Source organism: Panthera uncia (assembly GCF_023721935.1).
Source record: "Panthera uncia isolate 11264 chromosome A3 unlocalized genomic scaffold, Puncia_PCG_1.0 HiC_scaffold_12, whole genome shotgun sequence".
Taxonomy (NCBI): Eukaryota; Metazoa; Chordata; class Mammalia; order Carnivora; family Felidae; genus Panthera; species Panthera uncia.
This window is the reverse complement of record NW_026057579.1, coordinates 29,218,110-29,241,396: the sequence shown is the minus strand read 5'-3', so window position 1 is coordinate 29,241,396 and position 23,287 is coordinate 29,218,110. Positions and strand designations below refer to the sequence as shown.

At 39.9% G+C, this 23,287-nt stretch overlaps 1 long non-coding RNA gene across 1 annotated transcript in view; it reads right to left on the bottom strand.

Annotated features, from left to right (window-relative positions):
• Positions 1-23,287, bottom strand: part of LOC125937664 (uncharacterized) — a 206,182-nt gene that overhangs the window by 36,781 nt on the left and 146,114 nt on the right. The gene's annotated exons all lie outside the window — the stretch shown is intronic.

Below are 23,287 nucleotides of genomic sequence, written 5' to 3'. Positions count from 1 at the left end.
GCCCCAGTCTTCCGAGTAGCTTCCACCCAGCTGCTTCCAGTATTCACACCCAGGAAATCTATCTGCCAAATTGCCACACTGTCAGTGAAATAATTGGCGTTAAGTCATAAAATCGAAAGCATCTTTTTTTTAATCCTAAATACACTCATGAAGGGTAGCTTCTCCCCTGTCACTAGATGAAGTGAGGCAGATCCCTGAGATTTTCTCTTCTCTCTTAGATCGAAGAAAATCCCATTTGTCACTCTAAACACAAAACACAGTCTCACTTGGTACTTGGAAAACTCAGACCCTTGAAGGAGCCAATTTCCAACTTTATTAAAGGTTACAGTCCCTGCCTCTGGGACTGTAGAACAGCTGTAGAGCACCCGCCCTGCCTGTCTTCTCTTTTTTCTTCCTTGATAACTATAGATTCCCATTCCTTTGGAGCGTGTGTGTGTGTGTGTGTGTGTGTGTGTGTGTGTGCGCGCGCACGCACCTGGGGGGGTGGCAGTATACATGGACAGGATGATGTATGTGGAGAAGATGGTGGAGAAAGGCTGATAAAGAGATCAGGAAATGTAAGACATCTGGTGCAAGGAACACATTCAAGTGTCCTTTTACTGGATAAACCTGGAAGCGGGCCAGTCTCTTGTCTTCTGAATGTCCTGGGAAGGAATCCTAACTGCTACATACATGGAGCTCTCCAATCGTTCCCTGAAGTCCTTCTTGCTAGACTTGAGCTAAGGCAGGATTGATCCATTGCACCTCTTGGGGGGGGGTAGGGGGTGTGTGGCACTTATGGTAAACCAGCACCCCCTCAAAGATCCTCTCCTTTTGTACTTCCTTGGTGCAAGACTGAGTTATCTAAATGAGTTCTTCACTATCTACAGTGGATTTTTTCTAGTTCTTATTATAGCATCCTACCTCTTTTCTATCTGTGACTTAGTCAAAGCATCCAGTTTAATATCTTGTTATCCACTTTAAAGAAACCAGTACCCATTGGCTGTTCCCTAGCTCCAGGAGCTCAGGTGGCCTCATAATTTGTTGTTTCCTTGTACTCAGGAAAAGTACTGACAGCTCATAATTGGTCATATTTCTTAGGAAATTTGCATTTAATCTGTGAACAATGCTTGCTTTTTTTTGGTATAATTTGTCTTACATTTTTGAAAGTAATAACTATTCATTAAGTTACATTTGAAAAATGCAGGAAAAAAGGAAAACATTGTCTATAGTCCTACTGCTCATATAAAACCACTATTCACTTATATGTATTTTCTCCTGATAATATTTCAATACATGTCTCCATTTTAGCTGTATTCATATAAATCAAATTTTATATCACATATTTTATCACATATTGGTATGCTGTAGACATCACCAATGTCAATACAAACTCCATGTAAACATCAATTGAATGCTTGCAAAGTATTGTATTAAATGGATATGCCATGGTTTATTTAATCATTATCTTTATTGTTAACGTTTACATTGTTTATACTGTTTAGTATAGAATACCATGCTGCAAAGAACATCTTTGGGTAGACTTTTTTTCTATATTTTGATTTACTTCTTAAACTACATTTCTGAAGATGGACTTATTAGGGAAATGGATATGAAAAATTTCAGGATACACGCACCCACACATGTGTCTATATAAATACACACAATTTCACAAAAGGAGTTCATAATTCAGGATGCTCAGCTGTGGAGCATGAGTTTATCATATGCCTGTGTTCATGACACATTATCATCATTAATCCATGTAACCTCTCATTCTTTATTGGTTAATTTCCTTTATTTCCATCATCATTCTTTCTACCACTGCCCTCACCATAGAAGATCAATCTAATATGCTTGATATACATTCCTCTATTTGTGTCTGGTCACAGAAGCATGCATTTTTATTTCGCGTGAACATATGTTAAATGTACACAAATGACATTGTGCTATGTACCTCATATTGTTTCTTACTTTTTTCATCCAACACTTTTTAAGATCTATCCATATTGTTCTGCGTAGATCTCATCTACGATTCCGGAGGGCTGTATGACATTCTGTTCTGTGCATCATACTGTTATACTTCTCTGTTTCCTAGTGAGTAGACTCCCCCAGACTGCTTCTAGTTCTGTACCACAACAAGGGTGCAGAGAGGAACTTCCCTGTTAGTGCCCCTCATGCATCTGTGGGAGATACACACCCAGAGAGAGACTTCTGGGTCTCAGGGCAGACCTCTAACTGGACTAAAGTCTGGTTGTTTCCCAGAGTGATTGCTCTGGTTTGTACTCTGTGCAACAGAGCATGCAAGTTCCTGCATTCACACTTTCCGCCAACACTTGGCATTATCCGACTTCCTAATTTTCTCACTCTGACACCAGCAAAGTGATATATTGTGGTTGTTTTCTTTTGCATTTCCCTTAACACCCATGAGCTTATGCATCTCTTAGCATGTACATTATTTATGTTTCTTAATCTGATTGCCTGTTTATATCTTTGTCCATTTGTCTGATAGGATTCAAGGTTTCCCCCCCCCCATTGGTCTATATATTATAAACATTAATGATGTCTTCATATGTTTAATAGAATTTTAGATTTTTTTCTCTGAAAATCTGGTAGTTTTGCCTGTTAGTTTGATTCATACATCTTTTAGTTAGTTATATCTAAACTGAATGTACATATATCAAATTGGTGATGAAGGCTATTATTTTGATATATGCTATTAATTTTTATGTATTAATCTTCTATCCAAAAATCTTGAACCTTTCTTTTTATTTCTGAACATTGTCAGTTACAATAACTTTAAAAAAAATAAAGCTGTCTGTTTTTTACCACTAGAAATTTATAGAAGCTCTTCACATGTTGGGGATAATCAGCCCTTTCTTTGCCTGTAAACAAAAGACTATTGTACCCTTTGTTGATTAATGAGTTCTAAACATTTTTGCCTGCATTGGGATGATTTGCCATGCTATTATGGAATAGAATTTGTTAATCTTTCATTTTATAATTTACTTAGAAAGGTCCCCCTTTTGGGGCGCCTGGGTGGCTCAGTCGGTTAAGCATCTGACTTCTGCTCAGGTCATGATCTCATGGCTCATGAGTTCAAGCCCCACATCAGGCTTTGTGATGACAGCTCAGAGCCTGGAGCCTGCTTCAGATTCTGTGTCTCCGTCTGTCTTTGCCCCTTCCCTGCTCATGCTCATGCTCTGTCTCTCTCTTAGACATAAACATTTAAAAAAAAGGAAAAAAAAGGTCCCCCTTTTTAAGAATTTTCTTGTGCTCTCTTCTAGGAGCTTTATACTTTCATTATTTTACACTTAAATATTTTATTCATAATTTATTTTGATACAAAGCATGAAGTATGGATCCAAGTTTATTATCATAATGGCTATGTAGTTGAGTAAGCCAAACCATCTTTCACTATTGATTTGAAACGTGACCTCTATCATAGGCTACATTTTTGCAATATATATGTGAATCTATTTCTTAATTTTATATTATTTTCCATTGTTCTGTGCCTTTTAATGCTTCAGGTCTATACCATATAAATTATTAGAGCTGTATATTGTGAGGTTAATAGCCAGTAGCACTCATCCTCTTTCATTCCTTTTTCTATCTTTCTTAAATACCCCTATTTATTTTAGTTTAGTTTAGTTATTTGCTTTGAGAGAGAGAGCATGAGGGGGGAGAGGCAGCAAGAGGGGGAGAGAGAGAATCCCAAGCAGGCTCAACGCCGTCAGCACAAAGCCCAACGTGGGGCTTGAGCTCACAAACCATGAGGTTATGACCTGAGCCGAAACCAAGTATCCGATGCTTAACCAACTGAGCCACACAGGTGCCCCTATTTTATTTCATTTTATGTGTTTTACCCCACTGACTAGAATATCCGGTATAAGATTAAACAGAAACAATGTTATCAAGTACTTTCACATCGTTTCTGAGAGTAGCAGAAGAACTTCAAAAATTTCAACCTTAAGCATAATGTTTGCTGTAGGTGTTTAGTAGAAACTCTTTATGAAGTCAAGGAAGTTCTCTTTTATTTCCTTTTTACACTATATACCAACCATCAGATCAAATGAGAAAGACTGACAAATGCTGGTGAGGATGTGAAGCTCCTGAAATTCTCATACGCTACCGACTGGCATTTAAACTGATCCGGGTTCTTTGGACAATTCCAGTCTCTACTAAGTTTGGAAATACTCATACACTGTGACCCAGCAATTCCATACAGATATGAGGCCCTAGCAATGCGTATACAGGTATAACAAAAGAGGTGTACGAGAACATTAATTGTGGTTTCAGCAGTAGTAGCAAAGAGCTGGGAATAACCCAAATCACCACCAACAGCAGAGTGGATAAAGAATTTGTGCTGTGTTCACATAGTGGCTTCTATAGCAATAAAAGCCAGTGAATTATGCTTACATGTAATAACATGGATAAATCTCATTTACATGATACTGAACAAAAGAGCATATGTATTATTCCGTTTAAAAACAGGCAAACGAATCTGTGGTGTTATATATAACCACAGTGGCTATCTTTGGGTGAGGAGTAGTGAATGGCAGGAGCATTAGGAAGACCTCCGAGGTGCTGGTGGCCTTCTGTCTCTTAATCTGGGTGGTCATTATACGGTTATGTTTTTCTCTACCTAAATACATTTTTTTAAATATCTAAGCTTGCCAAGTGACCAAATAAATGAAACAATGAATGAAATTTGGTGTAAATTAAACTGGAAAAGACCCTTGCTTGTACTGGAAATGACATATGTTTTATTTGGTTTGGGTTTTGTTTTGGGGTTTGTTTGTTTTTGTTTGTTTTGGTTTTTTTATTTGTTTGTTTGTTTTTGCCCTGGTTCTGCCTCTAATGAGCTATGGGATTTGTTTTTCCAGCAAGTTATTTCCCCACTTTGAACTCCTGTTCCTAATTTCTAAAACGAGGAAGCTGAACTAGATAATCTTTACATTCCCTGCCGGTTCTAAGATGCGGGAAGTCACCTGAATTTCTTATTTTTGATGAACTTTCACTGAATGTGAGGAAGAGCTGTTTCCTTTTGTTCTTTCTACTCAACCAGCAACATCCCAATTATACTTTGGCTTTCCTTAGTAGCTTCCCAGATGATTGTTAACGCAAACTGCCCGTGCCAATCGATAGTGATTTTTCTCACTCTAAATTACATTCTTTATTTGATTTCTATATCAAACTTTTGAGAGTCTGTTTGGCATAATCTATGCCCATATATTTCTGGACCTATAAAACTGAGGAACTGTTTCTGGTGATTCCACCTAAATGACCAGTTAGTTGTCTCAGAAACCACTGCTCCATCACACCCACCAGACTATAAAGGAAATCAGTAAGAACTTCAAATAATCCGCTGATGGCTCCTGGGTTTAGGGATGGCCCTACACACTCTGGAAAAAATCCATCCTCTCTTCCTGTGACAGAAACTGTTTGCTGTATGCCCATCACTATTCTCCCTTTCTGTAGCAGAAGCAACTATCACACTTAGACGTTTATGTGGCTTCCAAGAATAAAGACCATGTGCCAAAGCCTTCCCTGTGCCTACGTGTGGTCATGTGACTGAGTTCTGTCAAATGAGATGTGAGCAGAAATAGTATGTCCAATGCCCTAATGTGCCCTTAAAGGACATGGCTGCATCCTTCCTCTTCTGTTTTCTCTGTTGTGCTGGCTGGCAGGTAGATGGAGCAGTGAGCAACTTGCCTTCGGAGACAGAGACAAATCCCTGGAAATGTTAAAGATGTGTTAGAGAAGGTCAGATAATGGGCCTGGGCTCCCGAGAGATTTATGACTCACATTTATGCCACAGAAGCTAACACCTTTAGGAAAAAGCAAAATAACTTCTATCTTGTGTAAACCCTGTTATTTTGGATTTTTGTCACAAGGCACAGAAACCATATCCTAACTCATATCCTCCTTAAATGTGTTCCTGGAACCACACACCATGACTGGAGCCTGTCTATACATGGAGAGTAAATGGGGCAACTGTTCTATACTTTTTCCTAAGGTTTTTACATTTAAGGTTAACGTTCACGACAGGACAGCTTTTCTCTTCTTCTTAACTTGGCTCTGCATCTTGCACGAGGCCCAAAATCAAAGGAAAGAAAATTCAACATCCGGGCTGCTACTCAAACTGACCTTGAGATATAGGCAAATCAGCCAATTACCGTAGTCTGGGCAGCGTGGTGGAGTGTTTTCAAAGAAGCCAGAGGAAATGGCTTGAGGAGAAGAGCAGTTTAAAATGTAGGGCCATCTGAAATCATTAAAATCATCCATTAAGGAAATAAAGAGGGTGGTTCTTTAGAGTGGATAGTAAAATGTGTTTTGGAAATTTCTCCTGTTGGAGAAACAGAAAATGCCTCTAATGGTAAAGACCAGGAAACAGAGAGGTGGACAAGAGGCGAAGAGTTAGAAAAGAAACAAATAATTATAAAGGACTAGAGATACAGACTATATAAGCACTATGGTATTTACAAAATTGATCCACCTTAAACATAGTAATTTCTTTTAGGACAGGGGCATCTTTTCTCATACTTACTATCTGCCATTACTGCCGTGAGAGAAGAAGACAGAGAGGATACTGCCCTCAGACTTGGTTACTGACTCAACAACAACTATGTGCTGGGAACTCTTCGGGCGCCTGAGTGAGCAGAACAGAATCTACGCCCTCACGGAGCTCACATAGGGACACATACAAAAAGCAAAGCAACAAACGTGCACAATATAATGCCAAATGCCCACAAGAGCAAGAAACAATAATAAAGCATGAAAAAGGCACAGTGAGTGATGGGGGTAAGGAATGTGCTATTGCAGAATGAATGGTGGGTCTGCTTCTCCGATGAACAGATATTTAAACAGAGTTTTGAATAAACCGACAGACAGCCATATCTAGAGGAAGACCTTTCCAAACGGGCAGAGGCCCTGAGGACGGACAGAGCTAGATTCCTTCAAGCGTGGATGGCAAATACATCACATACTCTCCCCACTTCTGCCCAGGAAAGACAGCCACACAGGGGTCAACCCCGGCTAGTACAGCCAGGCTAGTATAGCCTCGGAATCCTTCTGAACCCAATAGTCCGGTAAACTAGTGATAGGTAAGAGTCAAGACAGGGATCAAAGCCAATTGTTACCACTGCTTTAGAGTGTAGACTTCTAAATTCTACCCATAATCCTATCTTCGGCTTGTTTGATTTTTCCAGTGTCAGAGATACCACCTCCCACTGTATATGGTTGGAAAAAACATCAGGGCCAGGAAAATCTCATTGCCATGGATACTTTTACTAAATATTTACTATTAAAGTTAAAATATTTATTATATGCACTATTTATCATGTATTAAAATTAAAATATTTACTCTTCATTAAATATTAACATACTTATTAAAATATTTACTCTTTGGTATCACTATGGGCACTCTGCTAAGTCTTAAGCATCTAGGAATAAAACATTTCATTACCTCATAAATCAGAAAGATACAAAAGAAAAGTCATTACAATATGGTGAAATAGATACTGTAAGAACTCTGAAAACGGTGTGCCTAACTTGACAAATAATGGGCTATTAGGAAAGGGATCACGGAGCTACCAAGAGCAAAGACTTTAGGCGTAAACAGACTTGTGTTTTCTAGTTGGCCGTTTTTAAGCTAGCGTGTGACCTTTGTGGCATTCAGTTAACCTCTGTGAGCTTTGATATAAAAAACACCAAAGAAAGCACATGGCATAGAGCCCCTAGCACATAGTAGACACTCAATAAATAGTTTTTTGGGACGGCTGGGTGGATCAGTCAGCTAAGCATCCGACCTCATCTCAGGTCATGGGTCATGGGTTCAAGCCCCACGTGGGGCTCTGTGCTGACAGGCCTGGGAGCCTGTTTCAGATTCTGTGTCTTCCTCTCTCTCTGCCCCTCCCCCACTCATGCTCTGTCTTTCTCTCTCATGAATAAACATTAAAAAATGCAATGAATAAATAAATAGTATTTTGTTAAGGTCAGTTTGAAGCAGGAAATGTTTTTGTGATAACTGCTGCGAGTTCAGATCATCAGTTGTATGAAATAGGGAAAAAGAAGCGAGATAGACTTCTTTCTATGTGTTTAGTCAAAGAGGCATGAAAGGACCATAACATCTATGGGGATTACATTATTACGGCAGGTACCACTAAGACAAAAGCAATGTGCGAATTAGTTACACAATTCCATTAATCCTAAAACACATTCCAATAGCAGAGATGTTGAAATATGAAAAACATACACTTTAGAGTCAACAAAATTGGTATCTAAGTTTTTTTTTTTGGTTTTAGAGCTGTAACATAAAATACAGAAGAGAATGAAAAGAGGCTAGATAAGTAAGCTAGAACGGGTCATGGTGTGTGTGTGTGTGTGTGTGTGTGTGTGTGTATGTGTGCGCGCGCACAAATTTAAATTTAAAAATTTAAATTTAAATCACAAATTTAAAAATCAGGACATTATCCTGTGGCCAAACTAGAGTTTTTAAAGATTTTAAGTCAGAAGAGATAGGAGCTGTTTGGAGGTATGGTGGGAAGAATCGGAAAAATGGCCTGACAGCAGTCACTTATGAATATGTGGTATCCTTACAACCAGAGATTGTGGTTGTTGTAAGACTTGACTGTGCATCTCAGTCACCTATGAAGATTTTCAAGGAATATGTCCATTTTGGCAAGTTGTTTTTTCATTGGCATAAAGTTTTTATAATGTACGCCCATTGTCTCTGAATCTCTGTGGACTCTGCAGTGATGTGCCCCCATTCACTGTGTTTTCTATCTTTTTTTGGCTTCATAAATCTAGTAAGAAATTTATTGGGTTTATTATTCTTTTTCTTGGGCTCAAGGGTTGTGTAGAAGGATGTTCCTTTAGTTTCCAAATACTTTCAAGATATCATATTGTTTCTGATTTCTACTTTAATCCCAATGTGGAGAGTATATTCTGTGTGATTTGAATCCTGTGAAACCGACTGAAACAATTTGTGAGCAATATAGTGCATCGCAGTGAATATGTCATATGCACATCATGCTTACAGTTGACTATTTATTGACTATCACCCTAAATCAGAAATTTAGACCCAAAGTATAAGTCCCGGCCCAGAAGTTTGGACTTGCATATTGACGTTTCTTATCTTGTGTGTGGACTGTAACAACTATTTAAAGTATTTACTATTAAACCATCCTAAACCTTTGCACATGAAAAGAAAGGAACTTATCTTGACTCCCTACTTTGCAATGTTTGTAATTCTTTTCCTATTTTTAATCCTCCTGCTTTAGGTTTTCTACAACTATACTGATAATGGGTGTGCCGTATCTGTAAGGCAATTTTTCTTATTTCTAATGGAACTGCAAACGTGTTACACTACTTGTTTGTGTGTAAAGTGTTCTGAATAGTTGTATTTTGAGATTTTTTTCCCTCATAGTTTCATATTATAAATACCTACTATCAATAGCTTTGCACACCTTGGGTTTTTTTCTTCTTCTTTTGCATTATTTCCTTGAAATAACTCTTCTAAGAATTATGCTATTGGCTAAAAGGGTATGGGTACACCTTGGATGTGCCTATTTGTCTCAGGCGCCCTTCAAGAGGCTGCACCACCGCTATCAATTACCTCCCTAAGTCTCCTCCTTCTTCGCCTTGCTACCATTGCCCTTGACATTGCTACTCTCGAGCATTCCTGTCCTCTTTAGTACACTCCTTTCTTAAGACTCTGGATGGACTCCTTCTATTCTACTTCCAAACTCAAATGTCACCTATAAAACTCTGCAAAATTCCCAGGAGGCCTGGTCACCACCCTCCTCCATTCTAATAACATTCCATGCCCATCTGAAGAGTGACAATTACGGCATTCAAGTTCCCCGTTCTCTCCCCCACCCCAATATGTTGTCAATTGTCTTATTAAAACCCTTAATAGGGGCACCTGGGTGGCTCAGTCAGTTAAGCATCCAACTCTTGATCTTGGCTTAGGTCATGATCTCACAGTTCATGAGTTTGAGACCCGCGTTGGGCTCTATGCTGACAGTGTGGAGCCTGCTCAGGATTCTCTGTCTCCCTCTCTCTCTGCCTCTTCCCTGCTCATACACTCTCTCGGTCAAAATAAATTTAAAAAAATTTCATTTTTATTTATTTTTTGAGAGAGAGACAGCATGAGCAGTGGAGAGGCACAGAGAGAGAGAGAGAGAGAGAGAGAGAGAGAGAGAAGGAGACACATAATCTGAAGCAAGCTCCCGGCTCTGAGATATCAGCACAGACCCCATTACGGGGCTCAAACCCATGAACCGTGAGATCATGACCTGAGCTGAAGTCTGAGGCTTAACCGATTGAGCCACCCAGGCGTCCCAAGTAAAAACATTTTAAAAAACACCTTAATGCCCACAGTAAGTGACACAACAGAAGATATTTGACAAACTTTTATTGACTGAACTTTTATATTCCTCAAGCAATAACAAACAGGCTTTGTTCTGCACAGTCTGGCTAACTGTAAATTAGTTTTATCATTTTATTTTCCTCTTTCTTGTTTAATGGCTTATATTTATGTTTACTCAGTAAAAACCTAGATAAACACCAATCTGGGCTAGCTATTGTGATTTGTGACATAGAAGAATTTTACTAAAGTAAGAAGAAGTTGGTTTTAACCAGAGTTATTTTTTTTTCTGGATTTCTTTTAAGCATTTAGGAAAGTAAGGTTACATTACCTGTAAGGGACTGTTATCCTGTTAGAACCTCTACACTGGGCAATCGCCAGATAAATATCCAGCTCCCACCTCTATCCCAGGACAGTCAATACAGTCCTTCAGAAAAGCTATTAAAGGTGCTGAAATGAGAATATAAAGTTACCTGACTGCTGCCTGCACTCACCATTTAATCTAACCCATTCGGTATCTCTTCAAAATTCATTCTGATTTCTACAGAGAATTAACGATTACAAAATGACCCGTGTTAAGCTGAGCTACAGTGAGGAACAAAGAAGGTATATAAAAAGTGCCGATCCTATTTGTTTTCTCCATTTAAAGACAACTCCTATTTTGATCAAAATTTGGAGGAAATTAAGATAGGAAGTTTCAAAATTGTGAAAACAATGACTTACAAAACCCACTGATTCAAATATGGGAGGGAAAATTGTTACTCCCCCAGAAAGGGAGAGAATCAAGAAAAGATTGAAGGGAATGGTTAATTACCTAAAAGGCTTAGGAAGAATGTACAGAAAATATAGTTATGGGAAATTATAGTTTTGAAAGTGGTCAACAAGAGACAGCGTGTAAGTGATTCCAGTCACACAATAATATTAAATAGAGAAAAAAACACCACTCAGCAGCTAAGAGGCTTCTTCAATTCTGCTTCCTTTGAAAGTTACATATTAACTTTTGCATTTGGCAAAAATCACTCAACTTTGGGTCAAGAGTGGGAGCTGGTCAAATATTCCTTGCATAACATGACAAGGAGGATGAAGGGGGATGGAGAAGAAGTCAGCCCACTGGGCAGCCAGGCTGGGGAGGATGAGGTTGTGGCCATGGCTGGGAAAATGGAGGGGACGTCATTCTGTGACTGAGAGAGACACTGGACAGGTGCAGCATTTGGGGCTTAGGATTGGGTGGGATGTCATATCTAATCTGAAAACTGGAGAAGGCTGAATGGCTTGGCATCTCTGAAGGTCCAGAAGCTCTTGAATCCAAAGGGGTGTTGGGAGATAGGCTAGCTGCAGAGATCCACAGTCAGAATAGTCCATGAGGGCCTGTGGGTGACTGCCTGAAATACATTTTGTTGTCAAGCTGTTTTCTGTGTACCAGCCACAGCTTGAAGCACGGTTGAGTGACCTGTTTTTAAATCCAGGAGCAGGATGCATAAAGCCTTGGTAAATATTACCAAATTGTCTCCAGAATAATTTTACCAATTTCTATTCCCACCAATGGAGAATGAGTGGACTTCCTCACCACCTCCTTGCCAGAATAAGGATAAATCCTTTTTTTCTCCTACTTCTTTGTCAAATTGGCAAAGAAGAAAAATAACACCTTGCTTTCATTTGCACTTTTAAGTTACCAATAAACATGTTTTTATATCGTATTTATTTTGATATAAATTGATAGCGTCTTTTAGATTCATTTTTATCACTGCTTTAAAATGTTCATAAATGTTAAAAATATGGCCATTGTCATTTGTTGAAATCTTCTATATGTATTTTGATTCCAGTTATGACCCATGACCTAGTTGTAAGCTATGTCGCCGAATTTCTCAAGATTTTCTCCCAGTGTTTTTTATATTTACAAAATTTGTTTGTTTGTTTTCCAAGCTGAGGGCATTTAAGAGCTAACATTTACTTTATGAATTTTTTTAAATAACTTTACTTTTTACAATAAAAAACTTAATTATCTGGGTTTTATTTTGACTAGAGGCAGTGATATGTACAGGGCAGGCAAGAGAGCCAGTTGAGCAACTCGACGCAGAGAGGGATTTACTAAGAAGTTTAAGCTAATTTTCTGAATTATCGGGAGGGTTAGGGTGCCAAACAGTTGACAGCAATACAGACAAAAAAAAAAAAATCCCCAGGTGCATCATGGGAGCATTCTAGGGGCCATCCACTACTGCCACACGCTGGGGACTGGTGAGCAGAAACCCCACAGCAGGAGCCCCAGAACAATCAAGTGTCTTTGCCACGAGACCCAGCTTCTTATCACTACTGCCAATTCTTGATGTCCATTTCCATGCTCCAAAGGACACATGGCTGTGTCCCCTGGGTGGTATGCTAGCTGCAAAGAATTCTGAGAATGTGAATGCTAGGAGCTGACACTACGCGATGCCAGACATTGCCCTATATACATTTACAGATATTAACTAAATTTCACAATCTCCTACAGGGCAGGAATTATTATATCCCCATTTTGCATATGACAAAACTGAGACACCAAAAGTTATCACCCCACCCGACAGCTAATGGATAGTGGAGCTAGGATTTGTACCCAGGTTGACAGGCTCCAGAATCTGTGCTCTATAGCTAATGGTTTTAGGCTTCGCAGCCTCTAAGGTACAAGAAGCCAAAGCTAGAAAGAAGTGGGAGTGGGTGGTGAATGAGTCCATTGGCACAGTTGTATACAGCCACTGATCTAACCTTTCCAAAGGACCTTTCAAATCTCCATGTCCTTCATTAAATAATCTTGCTTTTCTTATTGACTTGTAACTAATGGCCTTGTGCACTGAGTGGGCACTCAACAAATATTTGTTGACTGAATGAATGAATATTTTGGATCCTTATTTCAGGACTATCTATTTTGGCCCATTGTCAATTTTGGCATTTAGTGTGATATTTTCACTTGCCATTCAAGATGTCCTCTCTGGATCTGCCCTCTATGTCCACCCTTATCTGTCCCCTATTTTCTGATCTCCGTGGATGGCATCAGCAGGCTCTTTTGCCCCTGGGCAGAAGGAAGAGGGATCAGGCTGGAGTATGTGATGCTACTGTTTCTTCTTGGTCATGTGGCCTTGGGTTAGCCTTTCCCTCTGCTGAAGAACCCAGCTCCTGTCACATGTTCCTCCTGGCCACTGCTCTCCTATCACTGGTTTTGTAACTGCCCTCTCCACTCCGCTTCAGGCCTGCGGACTCCACTGTTGCTAGCCTGCAGTCCTGCATAATCCCTTTTTGGTCTCTCTAAAATCTGCCCACACTTTTGTAAATAGTCCCTTTATTAAACTCTCCTCAAATTACCTAGTCTGTGTGCAGCATCTGCTTCAGTGAGTCAGGAACAGAAGCTGTTTTAATCATTGTCATTTCCAAACATGTTTTAACATCTGGTAGGAAAAACAGTCAAGATTTTCCCCAACCTCAAAATCTCCTCTCCTATGTCTTTGTTCTTCCAGATTAGAACCACTCTGAAATCTAAATTATAATCTATTGAATTTTAAAAATTGAAATATTATTAGACCTAAAATTACTTTTTTTCTTTCCGAATGAGGACATAAAATGCCTTTCCATTTATTCACATCTCCTTAATGTCTTGCCGTAAATATTTTCAGTTTCCTCATATTCCTCATATGCCTTGCATATTTCTTGTTGTTCCTGGGTTATGTTAGAGGATGAACAACATTTTTTTTCTATTGCAATCTTATTTTTCTCCCCTGTAATTTCTAGCTAGTCATATCTGATATCTACATAAGCAGTTCATTTTTTTATTTTTAAAATCCAGACACATTACTAAACCTGCGTTCATTTAAACAGGTTGCTAATTCTCCTGAATCTCCTAGATAATTCTCTTCGGTTTACTATATGTGTATTCATATATCTCCTACCAATGATAATTTTACTTCTCCTTTCTTATGTCTGTTGTATATATTACTGAACTGTCTAAAGCTTCTTGAGAAGGCATGATAATGGCCTTTAAGATAAAATCTTGACTTGCTCCTCAGTATAATAGAAATACCTGTAATGATTCAACGTTAGCATTCCATTAATTTTGGATTTTAGATATTCTTTATAATCTTTGGGAAGTGTCTGTATATTCCCAGTTCACTGCAAATGGTTGTATGTTTATTTCTTTCTCTCATTCATCTGGAATGGGTGGGTCATAAATTTCATTAAATGACTTCCCAGCACTTTTACAGATGATTAAAAATGTTCCTTCACTAATACATCAATAAGATGAACTAAAATAATACAACTAATTTTATATAATATCTTTTTGTTCCAAGAATAAAGCCTATGCAGTCACAGTATACTAATTGTTAAATACAATTCTAGATTTCAATTTCAATTTCTGGACATTTTACAAAGTTTTTTTCTTTCTATCTATTTTCAGAATTACAGGCGAGACCCTGGTTCCCTTTTCTGTGCTATCACTGTCGGGTTTTAGTGTAATAAATTTGTAAATATTTCTGTCTTTGCTTTGGAACAATTTAAATAGCACAGGAATTATTCCATGAAAACATAAAATATGTAAAACTGCCCAAGCATGACATCATGTAGAAGCATAAATTTTCCACTAATTTTTTTTTCAATTCTATGGTTTACTCAGGTTTTTCATTCTTCTTGAATCACTTTTAGTCATTTCTGTTTTCATAGGAGATTCGCTTGTTTTTTTTTTTTCTTGAGATATTCAAATGTTTAGCACAGAGCTTTTCATGATTTATTCTTACTCCAAATTTTTAAAATTGTGCTTTGAATTGATCAGTTTTACCCTTTGATTTGTAAATTAATTACCTTCTGATTATCATTGCTTTTTCTCCCCTATGGTTTCTTTAATGCTACTGTTCTTGCACTTAGTAAAATTCCCGAAATTTCATGCTTAATTAACTTAATACATTTGGATCTTTTAAACAATTAAATTATGAATATTATTCATTTCACTACAAGTACAGGACCCATCTTCTACCGTTTCCTGTGTGTTTCTTTTACACAGTTTCTAATATGCATATTGTACTTATGTCTGTTTAAACATAGCAATTATTTACACAGTGCTTTTGAGTAACTTTCTATTAGTAGCTCTTTGCTTTGTTATTGCTGCACTTTTCAGCTGTTGTTATTAACTCCTAGGGTTACTTACACTACTGGGATAAGAGACAATAACCTGCAAGTTGTTTCTTGTCAAAGTTTAAGAGCAATATAGTTATGACTTGCTAAAATACACTGCATTGCTATAATATTATCACCCTAAACCTTGAGGTCAGACCCTTAAACAAAGAAGAAAGGGGGCACCTGGATGGCTCAGTTGGTTAAGTGTCTACACTCTTGATTTTGGCTCAGGTTATGATCTTCCAGTTTGTGAGATGGAGCGCTACGTAGGGCTGTGCACTGACAGTATGGAGCCTGCTTGGGATTCTCTCTCTCTCCCTCTCTCTCTCTCTCTGCCCCTCTCCTGCCTGTGCACGCTTGTGTGCTCTCTCTCTCTCTCAAAATAAACTTAAAAAAAATAACAATAAAAAAATTTTTCAAAGAGGGAAATAAACACTAAGACCCAGACACTGGCAAGCATACTCCAGACTCCGTATCGTCCTCCATACTCTGGAAGGGAGACAAAGGCTCAATCCAAGATTGACCATTGGGCCCATATCTCTACGTCCATCACTCGAACCCACTCTATAAGCCCCCATGTGCTGAGGCAGATAGGAGTGGGCGGGGAAGTCTGCATTGTCCAAAGGCAGCTTCATGCGCATGTATTTTGCCTTTCATTCAGACACAGAAGAATGGGCCTTGGGCCTGAAACTCTTCCTTACCAAGGGATAAAGAGCTCGCACAACCCATACCAGGCTTATCACTTCCATGGGAATGTCTTCCCCTGGTACTGGGTCAGTGAGTGTTCTTTGTTCCCAGTAAGCAGGCACATCGATGGTGCTGACCAAGGTCTCAGTCTTCAAGAGTTCCTACTTCAGCTGGTAGAGGGAGAGCTCCTTCCACTGTGGCATAAGAGTGATAAATTCAGGCCAGTTGCCGTGTACTGCCTGCCTGGACCTGCTGACACCCATTACCAAAGCTGATCTGTCTCTGGCTCTTTCCCATATGGGTAAAGCTTGTCCTACTCAGTGCATGACTGTGTTTTGTTTTCCTTGGTCACTCTGATACAAAGATGCAGAGGACAAAAGTGTGGCCTTCTGTTCCTGATGGCTGGCAACACAATGGGGATCTTTGCCATTCTCCATGTAGTGGGAGTCCTCCTCTGGCGCTGGGAACTGGTGCCTGGTGTTCTGCTTAACACAGAGGATGGCAGGTGACTTAGTTTCCATATCTTGTCCCTTGTGCTTAGTGGACCCTGCCCATCCCTAAGGGAATTAGTAGGAGAGAGGTGTTCCTGTCATTCTGCCTAGGTCATTAGGCCCTCTCATAGACGTTCATTATATCAAATTAAATAGTGGATGAGAACAATGTCTTGTTACCAGTTCCATGCTATGCAAATACAGAAAGCTATTATCTAAAATTGACTGTGGTACAGTATAAGAAAATAATAATATATAACTTGTAAAAATTTGGAATATATTTGTCCAAATGTCCTTTAATACATTAAATGAGAACAATTATTATTTCTAACAAGTGTATACTTTTCTGGGATTTTCCAAAGTATCTGTTCTATTTTTTCAGGCAACCATTTCAGAACCATTGTGATATGTAAGGATTTGCATCATTTGACAGATGACATCAAGTATCACCTAACAGATGAAATATTAAGGACTAAGAGCGTAAATTCTGTGCTTAATTTCACAAAGATAACATAAATAGTGAAAGGAATAGAGATATCTATAGATCTAGAAAGGAATTTCTACAATCATTCCTTTAAAATAACCCAGGGCCTACCCATACCCCCTGATGCTGTCTGGGCTGGGTTGGGGGGTCATGCATCCTGGGACCAGTCTAGCTCTAGCCCTTACATGTTACTTTTTACAGCACTCCCATGCCATGTCCCTGTATTGGCTATTATTTCCTATTTCTGGAGCCAAAGCTTTATTGATAACACCTGTTCTCCTTATCCATCTGGACTGGGGCCTCCTTGGTGAATGGGCTCCATGAATGTATAGAATGATTTACAGAGTGGAGCATGCCAAGAAAATGGGCGGATTGATGAAAACCCGGTTAGCGAGATGTGGAACATTTGCAAGATTTCAGACCAGTGCCTTCGGCAATGAAGGCCAAAGAAATATTGAGGACATTTCAGTCAGTTCTGAATAAAAAAACAATCCTTGATACATGAATAAGGTGAAAGGGCTTCAGAACCAATCTAGAAACATATAGGAGTCAGGATGAAAATGTGAGCTTGATTGCTGGTAAAAGTGGACAAGCAAAGTTGGAGCTGGCTTGGATGAGAGCCCAGACGTGCTTCATCTTCTCCCTCTGCCGACCCCTGCTGCTGCAATGGCATTTACTCTGTGTCACATACAGTCTCAGGAGGACTGAGGGATTCTCCCAGCAGGGGCAGAGCCTGCCCTAATGATTTAACACATGGAAGAGAAGCCGGGGACACATCTGTCCTGCAAGCTAAGGAGGGGCTATGGATCTGTCAGGACCTTTCCCCAGATAGTATCAATCAGGTAGGTCTCTTCTCCTCTGGAAAGGAAAGAGTAAAGTGGAGAAAATGACAGGCTTCCAAGTGGGAGATCTGTTATCATGAGCCAGCCGGGTGTACCAGGAGAGAAAGAGAGCAAGTGAGCATGATTTCCTAATCACTGCCTCTCAAATTATTAGTGACTATGTTAATGGTTTCTGGTGTGTCCCATAAAAAGGTATGAGGTTTCATGACAAAGACTTTCAGCGTGGGGGGTGAGTGGTGCACTGGGGAGTGAGTGGTGATGGGAAAGGAGAGCGCAACATGATGTGTGAAGGCCCCTTGCAGAAAGCCTCCAGGAGGCTGTGACGTCTTCCCTCGCTCCAGCCCTGACCTACATCTGCTTGCTACCAGGTATCTTAGCAATGGGCAACACCCCAAAGCTAAAAACCAAACATGAAGGAAAATAAACAAGTTGTAAAACTTTTGTTCCATGACAGACATACATTATTTCAGCAATATTAAAACCAGAGCCAGAATAAGTGATCAGCACAACCTAGTTCTAACTTATCATATTGTCCAATTCCAGTCAACCCACCTATGTTGGATTGACATGGCAAAGGGATGTGAGGAGAAGGTAGGGCCTGGGGACTCTGAGCTTGTGATATGCCCTTTTGAGCCTATATTTTTGGAATGAAATATATTCCTTGGAAGTGTAGTGAAGTAGAAAAGAGGTGCCAGAAGGGGTATCAGGAAATGTGGGTTCTGGTTCCACTCGTATAACTTCCTAGCTCTGTGACCTCAGGCAAGACACTTGATTTCCCTCTGTATCTAAGTTATCTCATCTGTAAAATGATGGACCAGAAGATGTCACAAATTTCTTCCTAATTTTAAATTTATACATTACTTTCAAGTCTATCAAAGGTCAATACAACATAAAAATTGGTATCACTAGGCTATGTGTAACGAGCTCCGCTAGATTTGTGTAATCTCGTTTAATCCTCCCAACAGCGCTGTGGAGTAGGTATAATTATCCCCATTTTATAGATGAGTAAACTTGAGCTCTGAGGGGTTAAGTGATTTGCCCAGAGTAAGTGGGAGAGCTGAGATTAAAACCCATATGTTGCTCCAAATCTCCCTCTTCATTTTTATCATGTACTCCTTTAAAAATAGCATTTGCAAACTCTGTCAAACATTCAAAACCATTTCATGACCTTGAACTCCTAAAAAAATCACAAGACCATCTGTTTTCAGTTCCATTTTTCAGATGAGCAAACTCCAGCTCCTAGAAAGTGAGCTGCCCAAGGACATTAAGGTCGTTGGCATCAGAGCTGAAATTTCTCCCACATAGGCTGAGCAATCTAGGGCTTTTTCCCTGAGGCAGACAACATTTGGCCATTTCTTCCAGAGCCCTGTGTTCCTCAAAGAAACCCCAATCGCTGCGGTAGGCATGCTGTGGCTACTTCTGACTCAGGCAGACAATTCTATTCATTTCCTCGGATGGAGGTTTCTGAAATAACTCTTTTCTTTGACACAGTCATATCTTCATGAGGCAGTATTTGCTGCCTCTTTGATTAAATCCATTAGCTATTCAGACACAGCTGCCCTTCCAGAAACAACATGCCTCCAAAGCCACACATTTGGCAGCTAAATGATTCTGGGCCAAACCAGAGAGATCCAACCCATCCAGCAAATAGGCAAACACGAGCAAAAGCACACAATATCGGAGCTGGAAGGGGACTTTGAAATCATAAAAAGTTTCTGATCCCTCATTGTATAGATGGGGAAACTGAACCTCAATACCAGGAAGGGACAGCCCGCGTCAGACACCACTGGAGCCAAGGTCAAAGAGACCTCCCCAATCAGAATTTAGTGGTTTTCCATCTAAGGTTGGGGATCTCAACAGCAAGAGATGAAATCCCATTATGACATGGGCTGGGAGTGGGAAAGATGGTGGGTACCATCCTCACTTCCACGTAGGGATATGCACATCTCAGAGCTCTCTTGTGTGCCTTGTCTAATTTCATTTTCACAACATGCCACAGAGTTGGGTTTTTTGTTTGTTTTGCTGCAGCAATAAACAATGTGGCTTGCAACAACAAAGATTTTTTGGCCCACATACCTGTCCAGTATGTCTTGGCTATGACTCTCCTCCACAATATTTTCACTCCAGGACTCAGACTCCCAGAGTAGCTCTATTTGTGCTAGTTGTTACAGACTGAACTGTGTCCCCTCAAAAGATGTTAAAGTCCTAACTCCTCAGTTCCTGTGAATGTGACCTTACTTGGAAATAGTGTCTTTGTAATTGATCAAGGGAAGATGAGGTCCCTAGTGTGGGCCCTAATCCAGTATGACTGGTGTCCTTACAAAAGGAGGAAATTTGGACACAGAGGCAGACATACATACAGGGACAATACCATGTGAAGACAAAGAGAGAGATCAGATGATACATCTCCAAGCCAAAGATTGCCAGCAAACCACCAAAAGCTAGGGAAGAGTCAGGGAACAGATTCTTCCTTCCAAACCTAAGAAGAAACCAACCCTAATGATACCTTGACCTCAGATATCCAGCCTCCCGAATTCTGAGACATCTTTGTTGTTTAAGCCACATGTTTGTGGTGCTTTGCTAGTGCAGCCTAGAAAATACACTGGTCTTGTTGCAGAGAAAAGAAATAATGGCAAAGCACATACTACCCGCCCCCCAAACCTTCTGCTCACATTCCGTTGGCCAAAAAACATTACACAGCTAATGTCAATGGGTGGGAAGGCCAATCCTCATATAAGGAGTGGCTCCTCAGGAAGAAGCAATCTGGAACAGCACTAGTATTGCAATAGATAGATGAGCAGTGAGACACCTTGAACTGAGGTCCACACAGGCCATGTAATTGGTGGAACTGGTATGAATTTTCTGCCCCAAATCCTGGGTTGGTTCTTCTGTACCCCCCAGGTATTCTAAGTATAACCAAGCCAGACTGCCTACATTTACTTCTATCCTGGAAGAACTAGTACAACTCCCCTTCATAATATCAGCAACCAAGCTATCCTTGGTTAAGGATAATAGAATTATCTTCCAAAAATACATAAAGTAATTTGACTCACACCATAGTCCAGACCCAGCTCTCATTCTTTGGAGCTTGCTTAAAGCCCCTCCTTAAAAAAATCTCATGTGAGCTTATTTCTTGTGAAAATGCATGTATGAATCCTGAGAATTGGTTTGATTGTTGTTTCTTATTAGATAGTTCTGTGTAGATTTGTCTGGGAAGAGAAACCTTTGAAGGTCTTACCATGAGCCTCTTACCATGATTCTCTAAAGCTTACCATGAGCCCTTCCTACTCACAATGTTTCAAGAACCAGGAGTTAAATAGGCCAATGAGGCCAGCCAGGCCCACCACAGCACATGGGGCTGTGCCTGCAGGACAGAGCTCTAGGAGGGCAGAGCTGGAATGGACCTTGCCAATAAGGGTGACCAGCTATCTGCTTTGCCCAAGACCAGGGGATTTTCCAGGACAGATATTTTCAATGCCAAGACTAGAAATCAGGATGGTTAGTGACCTAAGGACTCAGTCCCCCAGTGAATCCAAATCTAGAATTTTATATATGGGAAACCCAAGACCAAAGAGGCAAGGGCTTAGAGTCAGAGATCTAAGTTGGAAAGGGACATAGACATCACATATCCTGATGTTAGGAAGACCAACCATCCTAGTTTGCCCAAGACTGAAGGGCTCCCAGGAAATGAGACTTACAGTTTTAAAATTAGAACAGTCCTATGAAAACTGAGAGGGGTTGGTCACATCACTTTATGTCCTATTTTACAAACAGAGACAGTGAGACCCAGAGACAAGTGAGCTGTCTAACGCCACACTGGAAGTAGATGCAGGAAGCATCTGTAATTGGTGTTATACTACTTTAACCCCTAGTATTGGTGTCATGCTAGGCTGCATTAACAAAGCACCACAAACATGTGGCTTAAACAACAGAGGTGTCTCAGAATTCAGGAGGCTAGACATCTGAGGTCAAGGTATCATTAGGGTTGGTTTCTTCTTAGGTTTGGAAGGAAGAATCTATTCCCTGACTCTTCCCTAGCTTTTGGTGGTTTGCTGGCAATCTTTGGCATTACCTGGCTTAGATGCATCCACACAGGAAGGAAATTGCCAGAAGGTGGCTTCTCAAGCCTCAGGGCTCCTTCTGTAGTATATACTACAGATTTTTATCTATCATTCAGTGTCTACGTATTCACATTATCAGGCAGGCTTTCAAATTTAGCTGCACCACTTAAGAAGCCTAAAAAAAATGCACCATTGAATGGGAGAGTGGCTCAGAGATGGTCCTTTTCCTAAAACCAGCTTGTTGAGGCCAGAGGAGTGTGACCTTGCTCTGGACCTCAGGGTATTTGTTTTCTAGGATTTCTAAACTCAGGAGGCCACCTCTACAGTGTTCTCATAACATCAGTCACAGAGAAGAAGTTAAGCCCTTTACTTCTTCCCTAACTGAAGCCACTTGCACAATAATCCCAGACAAGGAGAAGATAGACAACTCCAGTTCTGCACGCTGGACTCAATGCCAACGGATTTGTTCTCCTTATCTGATCCAAGCACTATGTCACAGTTACCACATCTGGATGTCTGCCTCCATTCCGAGACTCCAGTCCCTAATGCCCAAGCTGTGTGCTGCCTAGATTCTTCTAGACCCTTAGTTTTAGTGGAAATAGTATATATTGTAGACCTTCCAAGAGCTGGGTTTGAATCACAGCTCTCCTATATAATGGTCACTTGACTTTAATAATATCGCTTAATCTATAGTGGCTTCAGTTTTTATTATCTATCACATTGTTGTGAGGATTGAAAAATAATCACTGGAAAGTGCCTGATACACCAATTATGTAATATACTAGTTATGGCAGTATATAGTATAGTAATATATAGTAGGAGCAGTAGGGCCTATAGTGGTCATGTAATAAATGGCAGGGTTGTTTGCCTTTCAATGACGTATTGTAATAACTGGTTGTCAGATTTCAGAGTCATATCTGGTTTTGAATTCAAGGTCTATCATTTATTAACATTATGATCGGGAGTAATATACTTAAAATTCCTGGGGCTCTGAGTATCTTTGAAATGAAGATTATGGATCCATAGTCCTCACTCTGCGAGGTCACTGTATCTGAGTTTCTACCAAATGGGTACTCAATACTGTAGCTATCGCTCAAGGTAAGTTATCAGGATGGCATTGGGTTAGAACATAAACCCTCTTCTTCTGCCTTTTACACCCCTTCTTCTCCAAGAAGTTCCCAAAGAAGGAACGAACACTGAAAACAGTAAATGCCAAATAAACACATAACCTTGAGGTTCCC